Raw genomic sequence first — 13,161 nt, 5'->3', positions numbered from 1 at the left:
CACTCTTCCTGAGAAAATGCACATACCTCTGAGGTTAATCATCATTGCAGCAGGAGAAATAATCTTGGTCAACCCATCCACTCATACCTATTTTAAATATCTGGTATATGATTCTCTATCAACACTTCATTTGTCTTTATAAGTAAATGAATTATGAGCTCAAAAATCTCTCAGTGACTTGCCAGCAAACGTGAAATGACTGTAAAGGCAAAGGCAAAAAGAAGCGATAAAAGTAAGACTCAACTATCCACAGAAACCTTTTCAGTATTATTTTAGGAACTACAGTAATAAGCAGGTCAATTTTTAAAGTTAATTATTAAAACTAATAACTTAGTGTGACTGTGCCCTCAGAACCGTCCTAGTGCTGGAATGGCTGAGACAAGAGAATTGTTTGAGTTCGAGTTCTTAGCCAGCCTAGGAGTCATAGAAAGCCCCCCACCCGGTTGAAAATTAATAAATAAATGAACAAATAAATAGATAAATGAATGAAAGTATAAAACGGAAAAGAGTAATCAGAATGCATTCCATCCAGGCATGCAACTGTCAAAGAACAAACTGTAAGGACAAAGGCAAAAATAAATAAATAAATAAATAAATAAATAAATAAATAAATAAATAAATAACAATAAAAGAATGATTCAACTCTCCACAGAAAGGTTCGAAAGGGAGCCTCGTAATTAACAATACACCTAAAACTGACAAACTTTAGGCCCGGGGGTGGGGTGGGGTGTTAAGAACAGGCTGTTCAGTCCCCTTGAAAACTTCTCCGCTGTGGTGCTGACTCTCATTCAGCCAGTTTAATCTATCCATCCAAGATCACTTATCCTTTCCAAACACTTGGAGCAAATAGGGTTGGACTTTATCCTCCCGCTATCACCGCACCGCACAAGTTTCTGGAGAAATGACTGAACTGTCAGTCCTTGTTTCCTCCTCACTTTCACAACCCACACCACGCGGTTCCCTCGCCCCCACGCCGCGACCCGTACGGCCCACGCGACGCCTAGCACACTCCCGGGGCTTCCCGGCACTCCGCTCACCTAGCTGTCCCGGGCGGAGCAGCAGCCGCGCGCCCGGACTCGCACACCGACCTACACACGCTCGCCCGCCAGGAGCGTCTGACCGCCCCGCACTGGAGCCCGAGACTCCGCCGCGGTGACGTCAGCTCGCGCCGCCCCGCAGTCTGCGCACAGGAGAAGCCGATCGGGTGAGCAGCTGGACACATGTGGGCGGGGGGATCTTCCTGCGCTACAGTGGTGCTGGCTGAGGGCGGAGAGCCTGGGTCTTGATGGAGGCCAGGCGCTGCCCTGGGATCAGAGGCCTCGAAAGAGAAGATTCTCAGAGTACCTTCACCCTTGTGAACTTGGGGGAGCCACAAGATACCAAAGATGCAATTTAGGCAAATTGGTATTATAATTGTGGCAGGCTAGACTTTGTGTGGACTCTCCCAGGCTTTATGGAGATGGGGTGGTGATGGGGGAGGGGGGCGGAGGGAGGCTGCTTCTAAAAGTATCCGATTCCCTTCTTGCTTGGGAACTTTATCAGGCAGCTGCCAAAAATGGGAGGATCCTATCCTAGAAGTTGGGGACTTAGGTGAATGTACATAACGCCATAGAAAAAAGACATATAAACCGGAAGACAACAAATGCATCTCTCATGAGGGTGAAACTTCCTAAATCCAGGTAATCCCAAACACCAGCTATGGGCACAGTTTCTATTGCTTTGATGAAACACCATGACCAAAAGCAACTTGGGAAGAAAAGGTATTGTTCTACTTACATTTACAGACCATGGTCAATCATTGAAAGCAGTCAGGGCAAGAATCTGGAGGCAGGATCTGATGCAGAGGCCATGGAGGAGTGCTGCTTACTGGCTGGATCACGGCTGGCAAAGTTAGTTTCTTTTATAGATAGAAGCCAGGACCACCAGCCCAGGAGTGTCTCCCACCAGCAATGGGCTGGGCCCACCCCATCGATCATTAATTAAGAAAATGCCTTACAGGTTTGCCTACAGCCAGATCTTAAGGAAACATTTTTTTTCCAATTGAGAGTCCCTCTTCTCAGATGACTCTACCTTGTGACCAGTTGATAACAAGACAGCCCAGACACTTGACCCGTTATGAGCCTGACACACCAATACAACACTATTTAACAATAACTTTTCTTTTTTTTACATCCCCAAGATCTTAATAAATGTAACAATATAAAACATAAAAGCCAAGTAGTCTTTACAAATTCAAACAATTTAAAAGTTCACTCATTCTCTTTTTTTTTTTTAAATCTAAAGTCTCTGCAAGTGTGTGTGCTCCTATAAAATCAAAATAAGTCCAATCCTTTCTTATTCCAAGACGAAAATATCAGGCACAGTCACAATCAGATCGGAGCAAAACTAAAGTCCAACAGTGTAAGGCTCAGTGCCAGGCTTCTGAGACACATGTGCGATGCATATCACATAAGGCATTCTGGGCTTCTGTGTTCTAGCGTGCTGAAACACTTCCCAGTAGGTCTCACCTCAATGGTGCTGGTCTCAATCTCAGCTAATTTCTCACTTCCAACTAACCAGTATCAATTGTCTTGGTAAAGCAAAGGTTTCACTCAGTGTTTCTGGTATCTTGTTAATCACAGCTATTTTTTTTTCAGCAGCACCCAGCCGACCAGCACCACAGATTCTTAATTCAAAGTAGCAAATGACCCCCAACAGTCTTTAAACTTCCCCCTGAACCTCACAAGCCATGACTTAATCTAGCCAGGATAGCTACTAACGATGTTACCAAGAAAATTGTGATTCCCGTTTCTGGTTCTTAGTTTCCGTAGTTTAAAAAGCAAAACAAGACAAAACAAACAAAAACACCCCCAAAAGCAATGGGGTAGGCAAGCGGAAACCTCAGTGTTTGTTGATAGGAGGTTCATAGGAGGGAGATGAGGAAGAGGAGAGCCATCACCCCTTTGCATTGGAGGTCACCAAGCAGCCACGCTAGGAGAGGTAGGTAGGGTGTGGAATGAGACCCAAGGTGTCTGGAAAAACAAGCTTGGACTTTGCTAGTATCTGGGGGGCGGGGGGGAAGAAGAAAAGGGCAAAGTTCAACAGTGTTTCCAAGGGAGAAGCTCCCTAAAGGGACAGCACTGAGTGGGAGGGGCACTTCTGGAAAAGACACAGACACTGTCTCCTTAAAGGTATCAACTATTCCTCCCATCTCCTTGGCAGCCCACCTGGATTAACTGTTAGGGGGAGAGATAATGGTAAGTAACGATCTAATCTTTGAAGCAGATCTGAGTGTCACATCTCCATCCAAGAATACAGACACCCCATTCTTTGACCAAGAAGAAATAGCTTTGCCTCAAAACCCTGAAGCATCCACCATTTCATGTGCTATTTTAAATTCCAAGGAGTAACAATGCTGATGTTTACTTTTCTAGCTTTGCCAAGGAGGTGGATTCTAAACTGAGCACGACTTCAATGCCCCCCAACCCAAGCCTGACAATGCCAGACTAGCTACCTAACAACAGTTTCATGTTGGGTCAAGAGCAAAGCAGGAGTTCTCCACACTGCATCTCTAATCTCAGCCCTCAAACAATACAGGTGAATTTTTTTTCTATTTTTTATTTGTTTGTTTGTTTGTTTGTTTTGGGGCTTTTTGTTTTTAAAATCACTGCATAGTTTTCTGCTTAAACCAAACATACCAAATTGATGTTAGATATCTTAGAAATGTGTTTTTAGTTTAATTTCTAATGTATTCGAATGTTGGGGGTGGGGAGTGTATGTTTGTTCCAGTGCCTGAGAAGTTCCAGACACCGATCCCCCTTGAAAGTAGTTTTGTGTTTCCCATGGGTGCTGGAAAGCCACCTAGTCTTCTCCCAAGAACAGTATGCACTCTCCTCCTCCCCCTTTAATTATCCTCAGAAAGTTTTTAAATTTTTATTTGAGGAAAAGAAATGCATGATTAACTTCTACATGGGTCATACTGGGGGTGAAATATTTAAAACAGGTGAAATTGTAGTTTTAGTCAAGAAACAAATTTGTATACACTTCATCACTGATCAAGTGCTGAGTTTGTGAGTTTCTGTCCTTTGGAAATAATGGCTACTATGACTGGGGAAACACACTACATTTTTTGTCACTGGGTGTGTGTACATGCACATACGTCATGATGTATATACAGAGGGTCAGAAGACAACTTACAGAAGTCATTTCTTTCCTTCCACCATGGGGACTAAGGGAATTGAATTTGGGTTAAGCATGATAGTAAGAGCTTCTGACCCACCTCGATGGTCCAAGGAAAGTGTTCTAATAAGGGAAAAGAGAAAGTTGAAATGAATGGATGGTGAGTAAGGCTGAAGTTCAAGCATCTGCCGAAAGTAGTATGTTTTTCATTCATGGTGTCTGGCTCACGCTTAAGTAACAGAGTCGTGCTAGTGTGCTTTAGACCTCAGAAGCAGGCCTTAGAAAATGCTGTTTCTCTCTCTCTCTTACACACACACACACACACACACACACACACACACACACACACACACCCCTTCAGACCCCTTTTCATATCCACAGTGTTAATTATTTGAAATTCTAATCTTATTTTTTCAGCAAGCATGCAAAAGAAAAATACCATTTTCTTCAGGAATTACATATTTGGTGCATGTTTTCTCCAGCCTCTATTGCAGGCTCTAGAAAGGAGCAAGGAATTAGAACCGTGGTTTCTCCTTGTGGTTTTATTTTGTTTTGTGGGGCTGGAGATAGAACCCAGGACCTTATGCATGCTAGAAAAACATACTCTGCCACTGATCTACACCCCCAGTAATAAAACATATTACTTCAAAAATAATCCCGTGCCACACCGAGCTACAGAGGCACCCAGAAAGAGCTGGACATGTAGGCCTCGCCTGGCCTCCTCACCTTAGCTAGCTTTGAGTTGTGCATTTACCCAGTCACGTTGCCACAGGGAAGTTCAGGCTTCAGTTGTGCCTATACAATTGAAATCTCCACAGAAATACAAAAGGCACGGTCCAGGGAACTTCAGGATAGCTGAACACATCGAAAACTCATCTGCGTGCTGAATGGGTGGTGAACCTTCACAGGGACGGAAACCCCCATGCCTGAGATCCCTCCAGATATCATTTGATATGTATCTCTTCATCTGGATGCGTATTTGTAACTTTTAAGATATCCGTTTCCTCAACTCAGCTTAGCCACCAGAACAAATGAAGGGAACCTGGGTATGGAGTCGTGGGAACTTTTTAGCCACTCGGTCACCAGATTTAATGCTATGGACTCTCAACTGATTCTGAAGTAGAAGCCACCCAGAAGACTAAGATCTCAACTTGAGAAACAGAGTGATGGTGTCTCCAGGGTCAGAACTGAAACTGACCAGAAGAATCTAGTTCACATCTGCTGAAGAATTTGGGGCTACTTTGCTGCTAGAGAGAAGCCCATAGAGCTTTGAGGTCACAGAAATCTGCATTGATTATTGTTTAATGGAAACAGAGAACGAACACTGTTTGTTTCCCACTGGATGGTAAGATAATGGATTGAAGAAAATAGCTGGGCACTGTGGCACCCACTCCCCCTTTAGTCCCAGCTCCACTTATTTTCTACTGCTGCTATGACCATAAGCCTGGTTACTTAAAGTAACACAATATTATCATCTTACATATCTGTAAATCATAAGCCCCATAGAGAGCAATCTTCCAGACTAGGATAAAGCTGTCAGTGTGGGTTTTCCTTTCTAGAACCACTTCAAGCCTGTAGAGGTTGCCCGTATCCCTCGCTCATGGACTCATGCCTCCATCTTCAAAGCTGTAACACAGTATCTCTCCCTGTTCCTGTTCGCCTCTCGCACTCTTTTAGCTGTTGCTCTCTCTCTCTCACTTGATCCCACCTCACCATGTAGGCTAACACACAGACCCTCTGGGGATTAAAAAGAGGAGCTTACAAAAAAGCTCCTCAAAGCAGGTTTAGTCTTTTTTTTTTAAGAATAAAATAACATATATTATTGTATACATATGTAGGTGGATGCACACTACAGTGCATCTGAAAAGGTCAGAAGACAACTTACAGGAATTGATTCTCTCCTTTCACTATGTGGTTACCCTGCCTTGAGCTCAGGTTATCAGGCCTTGTGGCGGTCACCTCTACCTACGTAGCCATCTTGCTGGTCCATGTTGAATCTTTTAGAAACTTTGAAACGAACTCACACCTATCTTTTAAATGGCTCGTGTAAATGTATTAGGCCCCTCAAGCTCACCATCTGAGAGAGAGCCAACTAATTTGATTCTTGGGAGTTATTTACCTTCACTATGGGGAGTTCTATACCTTCACTGTCTATTGAAGAACTCTGGGGGAAAGAGAGCCATTCCCTTCAGATATGTAGCCACTGGTGAACATACTAGTCTCCAATGGATGGCTCTGCACCTATGGTCAGGCAGATGGCCCTCGTTAAACTCAGTGGGGCAGAAAATAAAACAAAAGAACAGAACAATAGTATTGGAGAGGGACCCATAAGGAAGAGAAGGGATTGACTGGTGTGGGAGGGAGCTAAGAAGAGCTAGGGAGGTGAGTTCTCAAGATGTATCTGTTGTCCCTTTCATCGTTTCCTTATTACGAAGACCCCTAAAAGTAGAGAGAACCAAGTGCAGAACTACTTCATGCATAATCGCATGTCATCAATTAGGAGCCAATCTTGGTTTCATGGATACTCTCTTTGTTTCTCCCTTTCTCATAAATTGTTTTTGAAACATATTTCAAAGAGGTGATTTTATCCACAAGTAATTTCAGCTGTCTATAAAAAAGATGACTGCATATTCAAAGAAGATTCCTAATCCTAATGTAACCATTCTGGCAGGAGAGAAGAATTCTATGAAGAAACAGTGGGATCCCCTCTGTGGTGATTTAAATGTGAAACATCCTGCATAGGCTCAGACATCTCAACACTTGGTCCCTAGTTAGTGGTGCTGCTTGGGGAGCTGCTTTAGGAGGTGTGGCATTGCTAGAGGAAGTATGTCCCCAGAGGTGACCTTGGGATTGAAAGCATGGAGCCACTTCTAGTTCATTCTCTCTGCTTTGTGCCTGTAATCTCTTAGCTTCCTGCTGAGGCCGCCTTGCCTGTCCAATACCAGAACTTCCCACCATGATGAACTCTTCTCCCTCTGGAACCCTAAACAGAAATGAAATCTTCTCTAAGACGATTTTGCTCATGGTATTTTTTTTTTTTTATCACAGAAACAGAAAAGTAACTAAAATGCCCTCTCTTTGGCCTTCAGATTCCAAGGAACTGGAGTTCCCCCCAACCCCCCAGGGGTCTCATGCTGGGGAAGGAAAGAAATAGGCCTTGGTACTAACCAAAGGAGAAGCCTGTGTCTTAGATAAGGGATTTCACATGGTTCAGAGAACTTTCAGGGCAAACAGGAAACCAGGAGGGAAGATGGTGACAGGTCAATGACAGCAGGATTACACTTTAACCCAGACTGACTACTCAACTATTCATATTGCCTTCCATTTAAACTAAACCCCAGGTCAGAATGTCAAATGGAAACAAGAGATGCTAGACGTCTTTATTTTGTTCTCTTCCCAGCGTGGCCATGTTGGTTCAGTCTGCCTCTGCTTTTCCTATTACTCGTCTCTTTAATTGGCCCATCGAGCCCAAGTGGCAGTAGTTGTACCTTAAAATCTCTAATCTCTAGCACTAAATATAACAGACTTATTATCTGTTATTATAATATAACTTATAATAACAGATAAGCTTTTCTAGGTGAATTCCTGTTTCGTGTGCTGCCTGATAATCCCTTAATATTATGAAATATCAAGTCATGATTCAATTTCAAATTGTCTTGAAATAATTAGCATTTTTAAATCATTGTCCTCGTAAGCTCTTAATTGACAGGACACCCTCATGCACTGTTATCTCCTTGCAATTTGTCTAGGGGTAAACTGTGTGCTTCATTATTTCAATTGTTAGGTACCAACTCCAAAACCATAGGATGTGACTATATTTGGAGACAGGGTCTTTGAAAAAAAAATGGTTAGATTAAACAGAGATCTTTACTGTGGGTTTTAATCCAAGCTGACATGTGTCCTTACAAGAGGAAACTTGGATTCACAAAGACACCACTGATGCTTACACATCCTTAAAGATCACTTAGGATAAAACACAGATAGTTGGGTGCAAGCAAATGAGAGAAACTGGATCTAGCCACATTGATTTTGAACAATTTGACAACATAACGCCTATCCCTTTCCCCACAGTCTATGCTACTTTGTTATGGCTGTCCCAGAAAGTAGGCTTGTATTCAAGAAACTAGATTGCCGTTTTCTTTATGATTGGCTCTCCATAATGTCACCACCAGTTCTTCTGTCTTGCATGTGTTGTCTGTGTTTAAAATAATAAGTCTGAAATCTTGGAAGCTGAAAGATAGCTTAACGGTACAGCGCTTGCCTAGTTTGTAGACCCTAGATTTAGCCACAATATCACACAAAAAGCATAAACCATATCAAATGAAAGCAAATATTCTTGGCCACTCAAAAAAGGAAGACTAGTCCAAAAAATTACTTGATGACAAAACCCAGCTACTTAGAAAAAGTTGTAGTAAAAAGCTCTAGGAATGAAAAGCAAAAATATTGGTCCATTAAGTTCATCTTGTTTGGGTTATAAAAATGGCTTTGTGGTATATTTTAAAATAAAAAATTTGAGATCCCTTTGATTATTTTCTCTTTTTTAACAGTGCATTAGCAAAGTCTCTTGGTGTTTATATGAATTTTGGATTCATTCTTCTACCTTTGCCAAAACAAGCATGCAGACAGAAGTACTATTCTCCCGCTCCAGAGTTAAACCCCATCTGGTCACTGTGTATAGTCCTTTTAGTATATTACCAAATTTGATTTGCTAGTGTGTTGGTAAGGACTCTTATGTTGTTTATAAAAGACACTGCTCTATGGTTCTCTTTCTTATAGTCCTGTTATCTAGTTTTGATATGCTAACCTCAAATAATAAAAAGTATTTCCTTATTCACAACATTTAGAATAATTTAGAAAAGATTAATTGGTGTTTCTATTTCTAATTATATTTTTACTACTATGACTCTGCAGTACAACAAGAAATCAGGTATAAACCCTGGTGTGGGTGCATGCCTTGGTATACGTGTGCCACAGCACACATTTGGAGGTCAAAAAACAACTTGTGAAAGTTAGTTCTCTCCTACCATACGGGTCACAGGAATCAAACCCTGGTCCTCAGGCTTGATTGTAGGTGCCTTTACCTGTTGATCTATTTCAGCAATACCTTCTGGTTTAAAAGTTTCTGTTAATCAATCAGCTGTTATTTAGCTGGGCCTACCTCTCTATGTATTACGTGGAGTTCCTCTTTTATACATTCCACTCTACTTTTTTATTCCATATATTTAATGTTTTAACTATAATATCGGGAACACTTTTTTCTGATCTTGTCCGTTGGATGTTCTAAATGCCTATGGTATATATATATATATATATATATATATATATATATATATATATATATATATAATTGGTCTTCTCATGGTATATCATGCATCTCATGTATTTCATACATTTGTATTAATGTGTGTTTTTCACTGACTGAGAATTCCAATTCTTCTCTATGGTCTTCAAACCCTGATGCTCTGTCCTCCCCAAGATTAATTCTCTCCATTCTACTGGCTAGGCTTTCCATTTAGCACTTAATTTAACTTATCAGGCACACCTCTGGGTGATCTCTCGGGAGACAGACCATTGGAGTAGTACTTCCTGCTCTCGGATGCTCTGCTTGGAGCCTTGTGAAAGTTCCTTCAGAGACCTATTTTATAATCACCAAGTACTGAGAAGTTCTGAGTCAAAACTACTTTTCTAATATTTTAGATTGAATGAGAAATGTCCCCCAGCGGCTCGTGTGTTTAGACACTTGCTCTCTGATCAGTGGTGCTGTTTGGAATAGGTTATGTGATCGTTAGGAGGTGAAGCCTTGCTAAAGGAAGTACATTACTGGAGAAAGGCTTTAAGGTTTTATAGCCTCATTGTATGTGGGGGAAAAATGTGATCTTCTCCTTTCTGTTCCCCACCAAACATTATGGACTCTAACGTTCTAGAATGGTTAAGAAAAAAAAAAACCTTCTTCCTAAGATTACCTTTGGTCATGGCATTTTATCACAGCAACAACAACAACCTAATACACCCACTCTAGCAGAATTATGTTGGCTACATTTCAGTGTATCGTCCCAGAGTAGGAGTCACACATAGTCTTGAGCTGCCAGTGCAGCAGGGATCTGTTCACAGTGGCATCAAGGCTGTCCAGCAAGTGTCAAGTGCCCAGTGCTAAAAAAAACAACTTTCCAGGGCATTTCCCTCTAACTAGGCTGCTATTGCCTTTGTGTATCTCTTTGTTCCCATCTCTTTAAACTGTCTACTACTGAACATACGGTTCAGATATTCAAAGCCCCTGCAGACTCTGGCAAGGCATAAACTAGGTACCATCCACCATCTTCTAAGTTCCCTTCTCTTATTTCTTTAAAATTTCCAGCCATATCCCCATTTTGGTTTCTCATTTTCTTAATTTCAGTCTCCTTAACTTTTCTTAGTCAATCTTGGTAAATGGTTATCAGTTTCATTTGTCTCAAATAAAAAGCTTTGGATTTCATGGTATTATTTTTATACTTATAGGTATACTAACATAAGATATTAAGGTGATTGATTCGTAATTTTATTATTAACTGTTTATTTATTTCTCTTATGAGAGTATAAATTACTCTTTAGCCTTAATGTAGGTGTTCAAATGAAACCAAGAAGTCAATTTAAAGCGAGACACAAAACTTTACAAATCTCAAATGGGAAGGAGGCTTGGATCAGTGGTAAGTGTGTAGTCACACTTTCTCTGGTGTGCACACTACCATTCCTATAAACACATGGGCTCTTGCTTGCTGTTGCCTTGCTTTTGTAAAACAAGTTGTTTCTACAGTGAAATTCCATTATGGTTATTTTTATAGTTCAAAGGTCTTCACTGTCTTTGACATCCAATTCTTTTTATCTTGAGCCAACAAGTAAATGCCTAATATTACAAAGAACAACTGATTGTTTTTACACTTCTTCCCTCAATATATTAACTATATCTCTGGGTTTTTGCTTTGATTCTACGTTGCACTCTGTATGCTCCATAAAACTGCATTACAAGAATTACGAATGAATTATTCAAACATGCAAGAAATTACTTTAAAGTTAGAAAGGTATTGTGTCACTTAGGCCCTTTCCAACTCTACTATTCTTGCCAAGGATGCATTACTCATTTTGCTTAATTTAAATGTCAGTGAATAATTAGATTTCGCATTGTGGCATAATAATTCCAGGATACTACAGAGATGCATCAGGCACCACACAAACTCTTTGTGTACATACCATTTCTAAATATATGTTAAACGTTCTGAAAGTGAAAATACAAATCAGAGACTGGGAGAATATATTCAAATCAAATGTAGGGAAACAACTTTTATCTACATCATATTTCTCCCCAAATAGAAACAACATGTGTTTGTATGTGTGTGCTTAAGCAAATATTTTTATATATTGTGCTAGTGATATTTTGTCAAATGGATACAGACTAGAGCCAGCAGAACCTTAGTTAGGAAAATGCCTCCATCGGATTGGCCTGTAGCCATGTCTTTGTGTCATCTTCTTGGTTGTTGTTATGGGAGGACCCTGCCTGCTGTGTGTAGTGTCACCTCTGGGCAGGTCATCCTAAAAGCTATAAGGAAAGGAGTTAACTATGAGCCTGAAAGCAAGCCAGTCAGCAGCAGGTCTCCTCTACTCTCTGCTTCAGTTCTCTAGATGCTTGCCTTCAGTTCATTCCTTGGCATCCCTTACTGATAGTCTTAAGACATGGAAGTGTAAGTCAAATAAACTCTTTCCTTCCCCAAGTTGCTTTTCATTGTGTTTTATTACAGCGACAGAAAGCAAACTAAGGCATATATCAAACAAATACACTATTTTACATGTATATTGTATGATATATAAACATATATAATGTACTTTTGCTAGACTGTATAAAATAAATTAAAATGCAAGTGTATTTTTTCCTTAGGACAAAAGATAAAAAAACAACAACTTTTATACAGAATATATAAAGAATGATGGCAATGTAATATCAAGAAATAAAGAAAAGGAGTAATGATCTACACAGTTGTTTCAAAGTTGTTTGAATGGTCTATGGTTTATATCATCAGTCATTGGCAAATACAAATTCAAACTCCAATGAGCTATCATTTCATATTTCCTAGACTGGCTAAAATAAAATACACAGACAGGAGCAAGGTAGTGGAGAGATTACAAGAACTGCAATGCTCACACGTAGGTGATGGGTATGTAACACAGTTTGAGGTTTTCTTTTAAGGTAGAACACAATTTTTAACATGATTAAGATATTCATAGGAAATTTCTATAAACAAAGGCATATGGTAGCATTATTCAAAATAGAAGCAGAAATTCCCTCAGATCAGAGATAGATACAATGTGACACAGCTGCACAGTGGAATAGCATTACCCAATAACAACCATAATAATACAAATAACAACCATAACAATAACAATAGTAATAATAATACTGAGTCAAATAGTGTAGAGTAGATGAACCCCAAATATAGGCCAAGTGACCATCTGACAAGAAGGCTCTGGTATCCCATATGTGAAATGCTTTACAGCTAAGTTATCTGCTGCTTGGTTAGAAATGGGACTTCAAATAGGGAGTCTCTGTGACCTGACATAAATGTCTTAAACTCGGTGTTCATCCTAAAGGATGGTAATTGTTATACAACTCAACACACCTAGTAAGAGTCTGCATTTTAGTGACATTAAGTTGTACACCTTACGTGGGTGAAACGAGTGGAGTGTGTGCCTCTGGCAAGGCCTGCGCAGCATTTAAAAGGCCATGGAAAAGGCAAAAAAAGGTAGATTTAAATTCCAACGAAGCCATTTTTAACCCAATAAGCAAAAGCATGTCTTCTAAATGTATACATATTTGATTCTTACAGGAAACTGTAAAAATCATATTTAACATTTTATTGTATAATATGTACACACACACTTGTGTATTAGATACCTGTGTGTTAACTTAAAAAACAAAGCATTTATATCAATTACAGCTTTTCATGTATTGGATCATACAATTAGTTTTAATGTAAA

The 13,161-nt window shown here is 40.2% G+C and overlaps 1 protein-coding gene across 7 annotated transcripts in view; it reads right to left on the bottom strand.

Moving 5' to 3' along the window:
* Positions 1-13,161, bottom strand: part of Abcg2 (ATP binding cassette subfamily G member 2) — a 120,261-nt gene that overhangs the window by 56,086 nt on the left and 51,014 nt on the right. The window contains exon 1 of one of the 7 annotated variants that reach the window (XM_087657402.1): positions 1,038-1,117. The exons of 5 other annotated variants lie outside the window; for them this stretch is intronic. The gene's annotated coding sequence lies outside the window, so the exon portion shown is untranslated. 7 annotated transcript variants of the gene reach the window in all.

Source organism: Rattus norvegicus, chromosome 4, assembly GCF_021556685.1.
Source record: "Rattus norvegicus strain SHRSP/BbbUtx chromosome 4, alternate assembly SHRSP_T2T, whole genome shotgun sequence".
Taxonomy (NCBI): domain Eukaryota; kingdom Metazoa; phylum Chordata; class Mammalia; order Rodentia; family Muridae; genus Rattus; species Rattus norvegicus.
The sequence above is the reverse complement of the archived record's forward strand: the minus strand, read 5'-3'. Positions and strand labels throughout refer to the sequence as shown.